Consider the following 12,419-nt stretch of genomic DNA (forward strand, 5'->3'; position numbering starts at 1 on the left):
CCCTTCAGGAGGTGTACATCGCACAGCCTCTGCCCCGGGCAGGGCCTGCTGCTGACACCGCACAGGGGGGATGTTCCTCATGCATCCAGGCAGCTGGTGCCCGTGGTGTGAGGGCTTCTCCTGCGTGTTTCATGGAGGTTTGTTTACATGAGAAAGGAAAAATATCACTAATTACTCCAATTATTCTTGCTGTTCCCCTTGTCCCAAGACAGGCCTTCTGGCCCCATCACATTCCAGGGCACAGGCAACAGTGCTGTTGGCACAGGCACTTACAGCTCCTGGGCTGCAGGGAGCCACGGAGACAAATTAGCCCAGTGTCCTCCTCATTTGCTCATGCCTCATCTCAGTCAACTGGATATTTTCAGTGCCCTATCCTGGCAGCCAGGGCTGCCACCGGGTTGCCGCCCTGTCTAGTATGGAACCTCACCTGCAGGAAGGGAGGGAGCAGTGGGGCAGAGGACAGGGAAGGACCAGCAGAGCAGAGGACAGAGTTCAACACCCAGAAGTGCATCTGCCCAACCCTGCCCCTGCTGCTCCATCCCAAATCTGTCCTGCCTGGTGTCACACAGGCCCGGCTGAGTGATGCTGTGGGACAAGAGCAAGGAGCTGGACACTTGAGATGTGAGTAGCCCTATGGTGCCCCTAGTCCCCTCCTGCTTGAGTTGCACATTTCATTTCTTTGCACTAGACATAGAAGCATGTAGACATATGACAAGCCAGTTCAGAGAGCTGACCTGCAGGGAATCAGAACACTTTTTTCCAGCAGATTTTATTTCAGATGGTCAGCTCAGGCCACTTGCTGCTCAGGCTTGCCATGGGCTGAGCTGCCAGGGTACCCTCCCCACTGGGGGACCCCATTCCCAGCTCCTTGCGAGGTCCAGTTCTCAGCTGTGGGGTGGGGAGTTGCCCTCTTGTGCTACCCCAAGAGAAAACCCTTTGCTGTTTTCTGTTAATCTGTCCTCTGCCATTTTATCATGATTGAGAGCAGAGTCAGGAGTCAGCCAGTGCATGGAGAAGGCTAGGTCCCATGCCAGGAGGAGTGGGAAAAGCCAGCCTACGGCAGCTTGGCTTGCATTGCTGCAGAGCTGCAACTTGAGTGGATGGGCACTTGCCTGTGCTGGCACGACACAGGGTGTGGTGCTGGCAGCTACCCAGCTCTCTCTGTATCAGCTGATTCAAATCTGGGAGGCACAGCCAGCCACCTTGGGAGCCAAGCCGGGGTGCACAGTGCTGCTCAGGAGCCCTGCAGCAGCTGTGCTGGAAGACGACTAACCCCACAAAAGATGATGGCTCTTCTGCCAGAACAGCTCCTGGATGTGGTTTGCCAGTTGTGTATAGTGTTGCACTGGCACAACAGGGAGGATCTGAGCGAGCTCTGTGGAGTTGGTATTCCTTACACCACTTCAAACAGCCTCAGCACAAAAAAAAGTATAGACATGGCCACAGAGGCAACTTCAAGCTAACAGGGCTCTAGTTATCAGCAGAGTCTCTGAGTACAAGCCTGGGGCACATCTCTACTGAATTGCAGCACTAGGAAAGGAGAGCTGGAGCTGAGCTCCTGCAGGAGGGTTTTTCCTTTCACACAATATTTGAATATGTTTGTACTTCTATGCAGAACTGAGAGGAGGCTAGCTGGCTGCTCTCCCATTCTAGTATATTCCAAGTCTATAACATTTTCACTCCCTGAAGTATTTTAGTTTCTTCATGCATTTCTTTTTTGCTGTGGTGCCAGTTCTGGCAGGTTTCGTGACCTTTGCCCCCAGGCAGCATTCCACATCAGTACTGGAGGGGGCTGCGTTACTGCCTTACTGTGCAATAGCATTACCTTTCTCCTGTGTCCACACCCCATCTGTAGGGGCTTACAGAGCTGCTGCACTCTCCACACAAATACTCTCTCTCCACACACACTCGCATTATCTTTAGGATGCTCCCCCACATCCTACACTCCTCCTCTCGGCTCTGATTATTCTCTCCCTCCCTAGCAAGAAGCAGCACTCTGGAGTGAACTACTCACTGCGATCGTGACTGTTGTGAAACAGTTTATCTTCCTACGGGAGCGGCAGCCTTGCCTGTCAGCCTGTGCCTGGCGCTCACAACGCCTCCAGCACTGACAACCCCGCTTCCTTCTCCTGACGTGCACATATGCACGCTCCTGCACGCACACCGGCCCTCCTCCGGCATGCCTTTTGCGCCCGCCGCTTTCCCCGGGGACCGTGCCAGCAAAGGGGATGCGCTGCTGTGCTCAGGGGGCCGGGGCTCCTGGCGCCAGCAGGGGATGCGTGAGGAAGACAGATCTGGGTCCTGTTGGGAGCACCCCAAGGATGTAGTTCTCCCACTCCGGCCCGCTGCAGATTGGGTGGGTGGGTGGTGGGACCACAGCCCTCTTGTCCTGCGGGTTATGGCTCACTCAGCAGTGCCTCCTCGGGAGCAGCCAGACGGAAGGTATGGGCATTCAGGCAGGCACATGCCTGGAGGGGGAGGGAGTGGGATGCCGTGGCCACCGCAGAGGCTCGGCGGTGTTCCCAGGAGGTGACTCTTTAGGAAGTGGGTGCGTCCTGCCGGTGCCACGGCGGGAGGCCCAGCGGGAACTGCGTGGGAGCGAGGAGAGCCACGGAGCGGGCTGGGTCCTGGCCTGACCCCTGGTCATTAGGGAGAAGGCGGCTTTGACATGAGTCAGCAGGAGAGCTGAGCACAGGGTAAGCAGTACCCAGGGACTGGAGAAGCAGGGAGGTGCCAATCAACAATCGTGACACGTCCTAATTACTTTAACTTGTGCTATTAAATTTGCTTGCTTGTACAAGAAACAAAAGCAAGAGGCATTCCCCAAAACTCCCTCCAGGCAGAGGGCTCTAGCGCCTTACCTAGATGTTGGCAAACTCTTCCTATGTCAGACACAGGAGTCCTGGTCATGCCGCCTCTTGCCAAAAATTCCCAAGCCGGCAAGCCCGAGGCTGGCTGCCCTGCCTCGCTAGCCTGGGAGCAAGCACCGGAGCACGGCTGACGAATACACCACCCGCCAGGGCCAGGCGTGGAGGAGCCACAGCCCCACGGGCGAGAAGCCCTGCGCAATGCCTCCCCTCCCCTCCCTGCAGTTGGGAAAGGGGCATTGCAGAGGCTGGCACTGCGCTCAGCCAGCACGGACAGGACCCCCCGGCTGTCACCATGTACTGCCTTCCTGCGGGAGCTCAGCCCAGGGGTGTCACAGGGCTCGGCCAGTGTCACACAGAGGTACCCCCAGTACCAGGAACCGCGGGTAGCTAGGGGAAGAGCCCCCCACATCTCTACATCCACTGGCAGCAAGCTGCCTACACCTGGCTCTGCCAGGCACCTCTGTGGCCCATGGGCCTCTTGCACACCCGCACAAGGTCCCACCGGGAGAGCAGCCTCCTCCTGCTGTGGCTGCTGCTGCTGCCACCTATTGGAGCCGCTGCTCTTGCCCGGGTGAGATGAGAGCGGCAGTGCTCTGCCAAGCTTGCACACCGCGGGCAGCCTGGGCCCGTGCCCTCTGTGCTGCTGGGGGAGCACCTATGATGTGCTATGAAACCCCTGAGCGTGTCACACTGCACGGCGAGGAACAGAGCCAGTCTCTCCCGATAGATGGTCACCCTGCACCTCGCTGACACACTCCCTTACAGGCACACAGGGCACACACACACAGGGCACACACACACACACGGCACACAAGGCACACACACACAGGGCACACACACACAGGGCACACACACATGGCACACAGGGCACACACACACACAGGGCACACAGGGCACACACACAGGGCACACACACACAGCACACAGGGCACACACACACAGGGCACACACACAGGGCACACACACAGGGCACAGAGGGCACACACACACAGGGCACACACATGGCACACAGGGCACACCTGGCCCAGGCAGCCCAGGGAGGTCTCGGTGCTGGCAGCCAGTGTCCGAGCCTCTGGTGTGTAGTGGCTGAAAGCAAAGCATCTCCCAAGCGATGCAGGTCACAGCAAGATGCTTTATATAACCCACCGCCACAGAGAAAACCAAAATAGCTGCCTCCCTGCTGCTCAGTTCGTCTCTTCCATCAAAGGCGGATAAAATTAGAGCAGGCCGTGACGTGCACCTACGTCTGCGCAGGGACTCCAGGGAGACGGAGGGAGCCGGCTCAGGGCTCTGCCATTAGTGGCACAGCCTGCCAGAGCTTTCAAGTAAGATCTGTCAGCAAGGCTGGTGTGTGGCCGCAGGGGATGGATGTGTGGAAGAGGAGGCGGCAGGGGGGAGCACGGCTGCCGAAGGCTCACAGGGCCGGCTCCACGCCTCATGGCTGCATTTTGGGAATGCAGAATGAGGGCTCACACAAGCCGGCCTTCAGCGCTGCGCTGACCCTCGCTTTTCCAGCGTGGACACCACCGTGGGCGGAGCAGGGCTGCTCTCAAGGCTCTTGATTCACAGTGGCTGAGACCAAACTCCCGAGCAGAGAAGTACTGGAATAGGAATACTCCTGCCAGAGCTTTCTAGCAAACTTGCTTCTGTGGGCTGGAAGCCAGAGCTGCTGCTGTCCCCTGGGAGGTGACCTGCACAGCTGGCCAGCTCCCCTTGTCTGCTGACTTTGCAACCTGGTAGAGCCATAGGCTGTGTAGTAGTGACAGGAGGTGAAAAGCTGACTCAGAAAACACTGTGTGGAGACTCAGACCCTTTTAAGAGGAAAAAAAAAACCAACAACAACAACAACAACAAAAAACACAACAACAACAACAACAACAACAACAACAACAACAACAACAACAAACACCACAGAAAAATAAAGCCAGGAGAAAAGCCTAGAAAGAAGCTGGAAAACATTCACTCGCACTCCTGTATAGATACATAGATTAGGTCTGAGACTTTCCCTGCTGACATGAAAAATCTCAATTGCTCAAAGTTCCTCATTACTAGGTAAAAGTGTCATTGTCCAAAGCACACACAGTTGAAGGTGTCTAACTTCTCTTTTGGATGTGTTTGTTTTGATATTTTGTGCCTGGTTTACTAGTCTGAACAGAGGAGAGGAGCCAGGAATGTGATAATCTATTATTCTGTGACATTACTCTCCTCTGTGACTTTGGGCACAAATTTCCCTGATGTCTGTATGGGTGTATGGGTGCTTTGGTGTCCCATCCTGAATTCTGAGGCTAATGTTCTCTATCCTCATTCAGCTGACAGGTTGAAGACTTGTGAAGGGAAGCAAGTTAGTATAATGTCAAACACTAAAGATGACAAGAGCCCTGGAGAAAATTGTTTTTCTTTATCTGTAGAAAAACAACAACAACAAAAGGACAACAGGTTTAAAACTGTTTTCTTATCCTGAGGAGCGTGTGCCCATATGCTGTGTCCCCTGGACCTCTGCCACCTTCTCCCTCCACCGCTGTCATATGACAGTGCTGAATACATCTCCTTTTGGAGAGGTGGCTCGGATCCCAGTCAGATCCTGGAGACAGGAATCACTGATATATATATATATATAGCAGCATGGCAAGAGGTGAGTGAGGCAGCCACAGGAGCAGTTCCTCATGCTGGGCTCAAAAAAAAACCCCAAACTCCAAACCACTCAGAACAAATGAAGTCTGTTCATCTTCCCCATGAATTCCTGGAGGTGAAAGCTCAACAGGAGTGAAATGGCTGGATGAGAGGAGGAATATCCGTGTCACATGGTGAGGTTCCTTCTCACTCAGTCCTGCCCTCAGCCTGGCAAGTTCCAGCCCTCAGCTGGAAGTTTCTTGCATATCCTTGGGGACATTTTTTGCTGAGTATCCATTGATTACTGTTATCTCACTGGTTTCTGAGGAATTGCCCTGCTGCAATCTAAACGTCAACCATATAGTGCAGAACACTTGGTGTGTCCCCTGTGTCTTCTGTTATCTTCTCCTTTGGCCCATGACAATTCCATGGGATATGGAGTGCCTGGAGTGGCACAGGCTGGTGTTGTGTATTTAGTGAGGCAGTTCAGAAAGTGTGTTTGGGAAATGAGGTACAGCAAATACAGCTTCCCTGGGTTGGTACCAAGGTCTGTGTGACTCCCCCAGCCACAAACTCCTCAATGCACAACTTAGTACAGCCTCATGCCCCTGCAATGCTAATCCCAGTGGGTCTTCCCCAGTGCTGCCCATGACAATAACCCCAAGTGCAGGCAGAGCCCCTGGTGCTTCCTGCCATTAGGAGGGGGACATTCATCTTCTGGCTGCCCAGGTTGCCAGGTTCTTTCATTCCACGGAAATTGCTTGTTTATTTGTAGAAGAAAGTCTCTGAGAGAGCAGAGAAAACAGAAGTGGAAAGGGCCAGCAAGAATGGGACAGGCCAGGAGAGGCCACAAAACATGTCCTTTCCCCACAAGCCACAAGTCAGCCCTGCTCAGGCCAGGCCGGCTGTTGCTGAAGGGTTATGAGACACCAAAGGCAGGTGAGGCAGTCAGGGACCAGCTGCTGGGAAAGTAGAGAGAGGGTCACACATCTCCACAGCCCAGAATATTGTAAGCCTTTTTTGCTTCCACTGCACTCACACTTTGCCTGTGCCTTCTCCTACAAATCAGCTCTTAAGGATTGAAAGATGTAACACATGCACATGAAATATCAGGGAATATTTGTTGCAGGAAAGGGCAGGAGAGCACTGCGATACAGTCTGGGATTTCCCTGAGGCTGTTGGAGGACTGGTTTTACTAGCGGGATCTCTGCTGGGATGAGATGAATGGGAAGCAGGATTAATTTGCAATCCCTCTTACGTCAACACTTGACAGAAGACTTAATGACTGGGATTTCCCTCTGATTATCCTGGGGGAAATGGAGATCATTCTATGAGCTCTCTCACCCAGTGTCAGGCAAAGAGCCATTCTCAGGCTGTTTGAGTCTCTTTAGATGTCAAGAATAAAAATTATTTCCTGTGAGTAGCAACAATGAGTGTCCAAGCACAACTGTGGTCTGAAAAGGATACTTACAACAGGAGCATCTTTTTCCTCAAACCCTCAGCATATTCCTCTTTCATAACCGTTCTGTAGCTCAAAATAACCTGTCCTGGCAGCTGGTGTTACTTGCATAAAGAGGAAGCTGATGTCCTCAATGAGGTCAAAGGGAAGAGCACCCTGTCTAGACCAACATCCCTGGGGATTTCAGCCCCTGCCTCCTGGAAAACCCCTTGGTCCAGAATTGTCCTGGTGAGTCAGAGCCACTTGCACAAAGCCAGCACTGAAACAAACTCCAGAGCTATCCCATCACTCTGACACCTCTGGGGAAGGCTTCTGCAGGGCAAAGGAAATTTCCACTTTGCTCTTACCACTTATCCTCATCAGTCTTCATAGCCATGCTGCAAGATGGATGAGAACCTGTGATTGCACATCCTATCCATCTTCACTGTGTGTTTTTCCATTCCCTCCAAGGAATGCATTCCTTGTGCAGCTCTCCAAAAGCCTTGTCTACTGATACTCTCCATATCAGACATTGCAATGTCCAGCCAGGTCTTTGGTGCTCTCTGAGACAGGCACACTGGCAAGGCTTGCATGGTCCACTGGCCTTGGGTAGTGACTTAGTGACTTGTTGCCTATGGCCAACAGTGAGCAAAGCAGTATCTCCAAAGTACCTCTTCCCTGGGTTTTGGGGTGCCTCCTGCACCCCACCAGCCTAGCAGCTCACTTTGCCTTTGCAGAAGGAACTCCTCAATGCAGAAGTTGCCCATCTGCACCGAGTGGCCATGGAGGCTGTGGTTTGGGTGAGCCATCCTGCCCCCAGAAATACTGCTGTAGAGGAGTTATTAATATTCCTATTGCCCACGTGCCATGCTGACTAGCTTCCAGAGATAAGTGCTCTGTTCATGTGCCTGTGGAGAGAGGGGACTTCCCAGGCCTAATTCAATGCTTCCCATTCCTGCTTTCTTACACACCAATCTCTGCCGAGGCTATGAATATGTCCTGCTGAATCAGTGCTCATCCAGCCAACTTCCCTTTTTCACAAGGGGAAATATTTATAATCTAACAGTCAAGCCACCACGCAGTGCAGCTGGTGGAAGACATCCAATAAACATCCCATCTAACTGCTGCCTTCGCTGCCAAGCCTCTTCCCGAGAACTGGTGACTTGAGCAGCATTCAGCTGCGCTGTTGTTGATATACAAGAGCTAATATTCATTATGCATTATGTTTGTTAGATCCTGGTCATTCTGATGAGGAATGTTGTAGGAACATTGTAGGAAAGAATGTTCTTCATGTTAATCGTCAAATAATCAGCAAGGTTGTTCTGAGTTGAAAAAAATATGTCAGTCTGGAAGAATTCATTAAGTGTTCTCTTCAGTGGGGAACTGGGCTTGGTACTCCTCATTAAATCTAGTATGATGATATCTTTGAAATAGATAGTATTGCTGTGCATAGATTCCTCTTTTTATTCTTACCAGGTGATATGAGGATAATATAATCCAGAAATCATGGCTCCATAGCTACAGCTGAGATTAGTTTTGTGCTTCGAATTAGAAATTTGAGCTATCTATTGTCTTGGTATTTCCTCCCCAGTGTTCTTGCACTTACTTTCAATGTATAAGAAGGAAAGATCTAAGAAGAGACAGATAAAAATGCTAAATATCTGAAAAGTTAAAAACAATTAAAATTAGGCCTTGAAGAAATACAGCCTGTAGTAACAAAAAGTTTCGACATTTAATCATCACTGTCATAGAATGATTAAAAGACTTCAGGCATCCTACACAATAAAAGCTTCTTGCTGTCATGTGCAAAGCCTACACAAGCATGTTTATTTTTTAATTCCTGAGTATTTTTCACATTACTTTTGACATGTGAAAATCTCTCTAAGAATTCAGTTCAGAATTTTTCTTTTAAAAATACCACTGAAGTCACAGCTTGTCTTAACTGGAAATCATTTGGAAGCGTTGACCTTAGACACACTGATACTCAAGCCTTTCCTGGTACCTAACCTGGTACTTTTCCTCATCTATTTCCCTCAGTTGCTGTCTCCTGGCAGTTTAGGCAGCCACGTTCCTTGCGAGAGATATTGACTATGTTCCCATCAAATACAACTGGAGGACAGGTTCTGTGACAGGCTTGCAGTTACCAAAATCTGAAACCGATTTTAAGGAAATACCTTTGCAGGCATTGGACAGCAGCTCTGGAAAGTATCTCTTTAATGAGTTCAGCAATATTAAAAAGCATTGAAATTTATATGTCTGGCAGAAAGATCCAGATTTTTAAAAGTGAGCATATGTTTTAAAAAGCATAGCATGTCTTCTTCTGAGGGCCTCTGGTTAGGTCTAACTCAGTTGTTCGATGCTGGAGTAAATATGTCCTGTCTTTCTGCTGTGGACTTCTCTATTGTCCTATGCTGTATCTGTCTCTAGCCTTTATCAGAGTGGAGGAGCTGGTCTGAGTGGTCTGGAAGCTGGCCTGGGGGTCCCCATCAGGTGGCAGGGATGAGGTGAATGAGGACTCCAGCTGAGTTGCAGGGAGGTGGACCTGGCCAATCACCTCTTATTTAAGATGCTGTACACTGGTAAGGAGACAGTTTAGTCAGACTTCTGCAGAGCATCAATACACAATGTAACTGCTGATTAGACCTTGATTTCAGCATAAATTCAGTTTGAAGAAACCTGGAGTGAGATTTGTCTCACCAGATTTAGATGTCTGCTTCAGGATGAGAAGACTTCTCTAGAATAACTTCTTTCTCCCCATGGCTTTGAAAGGGGATGCAGCTCTCATGGTCCATGAGATGCAGAGATGTGCATTTAATAAGATGGATCTCAGCTACGGTCTTTGAAGAAAAAGTAACTATAAAGTTATGCCGCAAACATCAAATGTACTCTCTTCTGTGTTGTATTGAGCCTGCATTGTGATTCACAACTGAAAGAAAAATAATGGTATGACTTAACACTGGAGAGTTTGCCTGTTGAGACAAGACAATACCCCAAGCTTCTATTTTTTTAGAGTCGTGGCTTAGGTAACAAAACCTCTTTTGTAGAGATTCTTGAAAGCCTATGTAAACAGTAATTTGTTACCCTCCCTGAGCAGAGGCATGTTTATCACAAAGGTCAGAGGAGGACAGGGCTGGGGCTTGAAAGCAGGTAACAAGGCAGCTGCTTCTTGCAGAGGTTGGGGGTTTCTAGGTGAACTCTGTATTGGTGTTTGTTGGAAAAGTTAATCCCAGCACAGTCACTGGTGAGCAGGAGAGGCCAGCAGGCCTCTGCTGGACAGGGAGCTGGCATGGTTCATGACACTGAGGCTGTGGGAGACTTTGCCTGGAGCCATCTGTTGAGAATGGAACGGGATATGGGCTTCCCTTGAGCTCCAGGAGGGCAGCAGGTGAAAGTTGCTGGGAAGTGAAGTGAGAAGTCTCCTCAAAAAGATGGGAGGGCTGTCAGGCTACTACTTAAAAGCTGAAAATCTTCCTGGCAGCAGGAAAAGCTCTGGGGAGAGATGAGAGAAGAATCATGAATGCTCACTTCCTCAAAGTGGTTTGTTTGTGATTGAATCTGGGCTGTCTTTGATGAAGGATGTTTTGTTTCCCTAAATGAACTCATAATTTAGATTAAGTCCCATACACTTGATTTCAAGCAACATCCATGCAGGATTTTGAAGTACTTTGTTGGAATAATTTTAGTCATGTGGTGAAATGGAAGCAGATACACATAAAGATACTGTAACAATAGTTTGTCTCCTCAAAGGATTCAACTTAAACGATTCTTGATATCTAAAGTTGTTTTGTTCCATGTCTCTTACCCAAATGGTATACACTTTAGCTATATGGCCAGCACACAGGACATGTGATCTCTGGGACAGATTACAGGAGAGACAAAGCAGTGCAAGGCTGTTTTATGGCTGTTTAGCCACTGATTTATTTTTAGTTGATTGAATAACATCTCTATCTGGATCGTGATCACAATGATGAGTGTGAGAGTTATATCCCAGCAGTGAGTTCAAATATAGCCCCTTATAAGAAGTGGCCTTGCACTTTCTAGAAGTGGTGGATGGATAATTTTGTATGGTTAGTAAAAACACTGATTAGCATCATAAAGCATATGTAATTTTTATAGAATTTTCTCGGTAGCTTGTAGCAGATTGCCAGGTGCAAGAGAGAATGCAAAAGGATTAGAGCAAAAAAGTAACTCTAGAATAGTTTTTAAGAGGAAGATTGTTTCAACTTTTTATTGTCCAAAAGAAGAAAATGCAAAAATGCCACAGCAGCTGACGCAGAAGCAGTGAAAAAAAAGGTCTAATTACGTAATTCATACACATTGTTTCACAGAGAGAGCAAATTAGCGTTGTTTTCTGCCATTTACCATAGACAAAAGATACATTTTGGTGTGGCAGGAATTCACTACTGCTAACACTCTGTGAACTTTGTCAGTTGGGAAAAATTAGAAATTTGGTAGGAAGAGGCATATTTTCTTCAATGGCCTTTGCTGTCTCAGACTATAGAGACATCCAAAGGTTTCCATTGCTCTTTTGCTAAAACAGAACTGAAAGCAGAATAATTAATTGCTCTCTTCATAATTTTCAAGACAGCAATAAAACTGTATGAGGGATATTTCAAAGATAAAAGATATCCTTTATCACACAAACAAAATGGTTTGAATTTTGTCAGTGTATCGTGATTAGCAGCTGATGTTAATGTTTACTTTGGGGTACACCCATTTGTCTATGGATTGGTGGCAGTGAGAAAGAATACCTGCTTCCAGCTGACTGCTGAGCTCCCACAACACTTAATGCAGCAGATTAAGCTAAAATAGGTCATAGCTTCATCTGGAAAGTTGTGTAACAAGTTATCAATCTCTCCTTCACCTCTGCTCAGGGTTTTTTGAATTACAGGAAGCATTTAATTTTGTTAGCCTCCACTATGTGGAAATATTAAGGCATGTCCCTGCAAGACTGTTATTTCTTAACCAGCAACTGAAAGGATCTTCAAATGCTTTCCCTCTGCTCTAAGTTATTTGCACACTCAAGGGAGATTGCCCCATTGCATGTTTAAGTGCTTTAAAGAGCCAAAAGCTGGGGATTGTGAGGAGACTCACAGCAGCTCTGTACCATGTTATTCCATAACACACTGAAGCACTAAAGGATCTCTGAGGGAGTTTTATAATTACATCTGAACTTGCCTATGTGGCAGTTTCTAGAATAATGCTTCCACAGGAGGAGACTACAACAGAAAGCAGGGGATAAATTTGTTGGTAATAAATGTAGCTCATCTAAAAATGTACCATGACAAAATGGCCACAATAGAAAGGGATTGTAGTCATATATATGCTTTTTGATGGTTGAGTTCACACTTCGATTTCAGAAAATGAGGCTACCTCAACTTGAATGAACCACCTTCTCTGGAAAATAAGGCATTATTGAATGTTTTACACATGTTACAAGGCTGGATACATATCATTGGTTTGAGGAATGCTCTGCATGAAGTAATTTGTCATGCTGTGCC

Source organism: Zosterops lateralis, assembly GCF_965231275.1.
Source record: "Zosterops lateralis genome assembly, chromosome: 6".
Classification (NCBI taxonomy): domain Eukaryota; kingdom Metazoa; phylum Chordata; class Aves; order Passeriformes; family Zosteropidae; genus Zosterops; species Zosterops lateralis.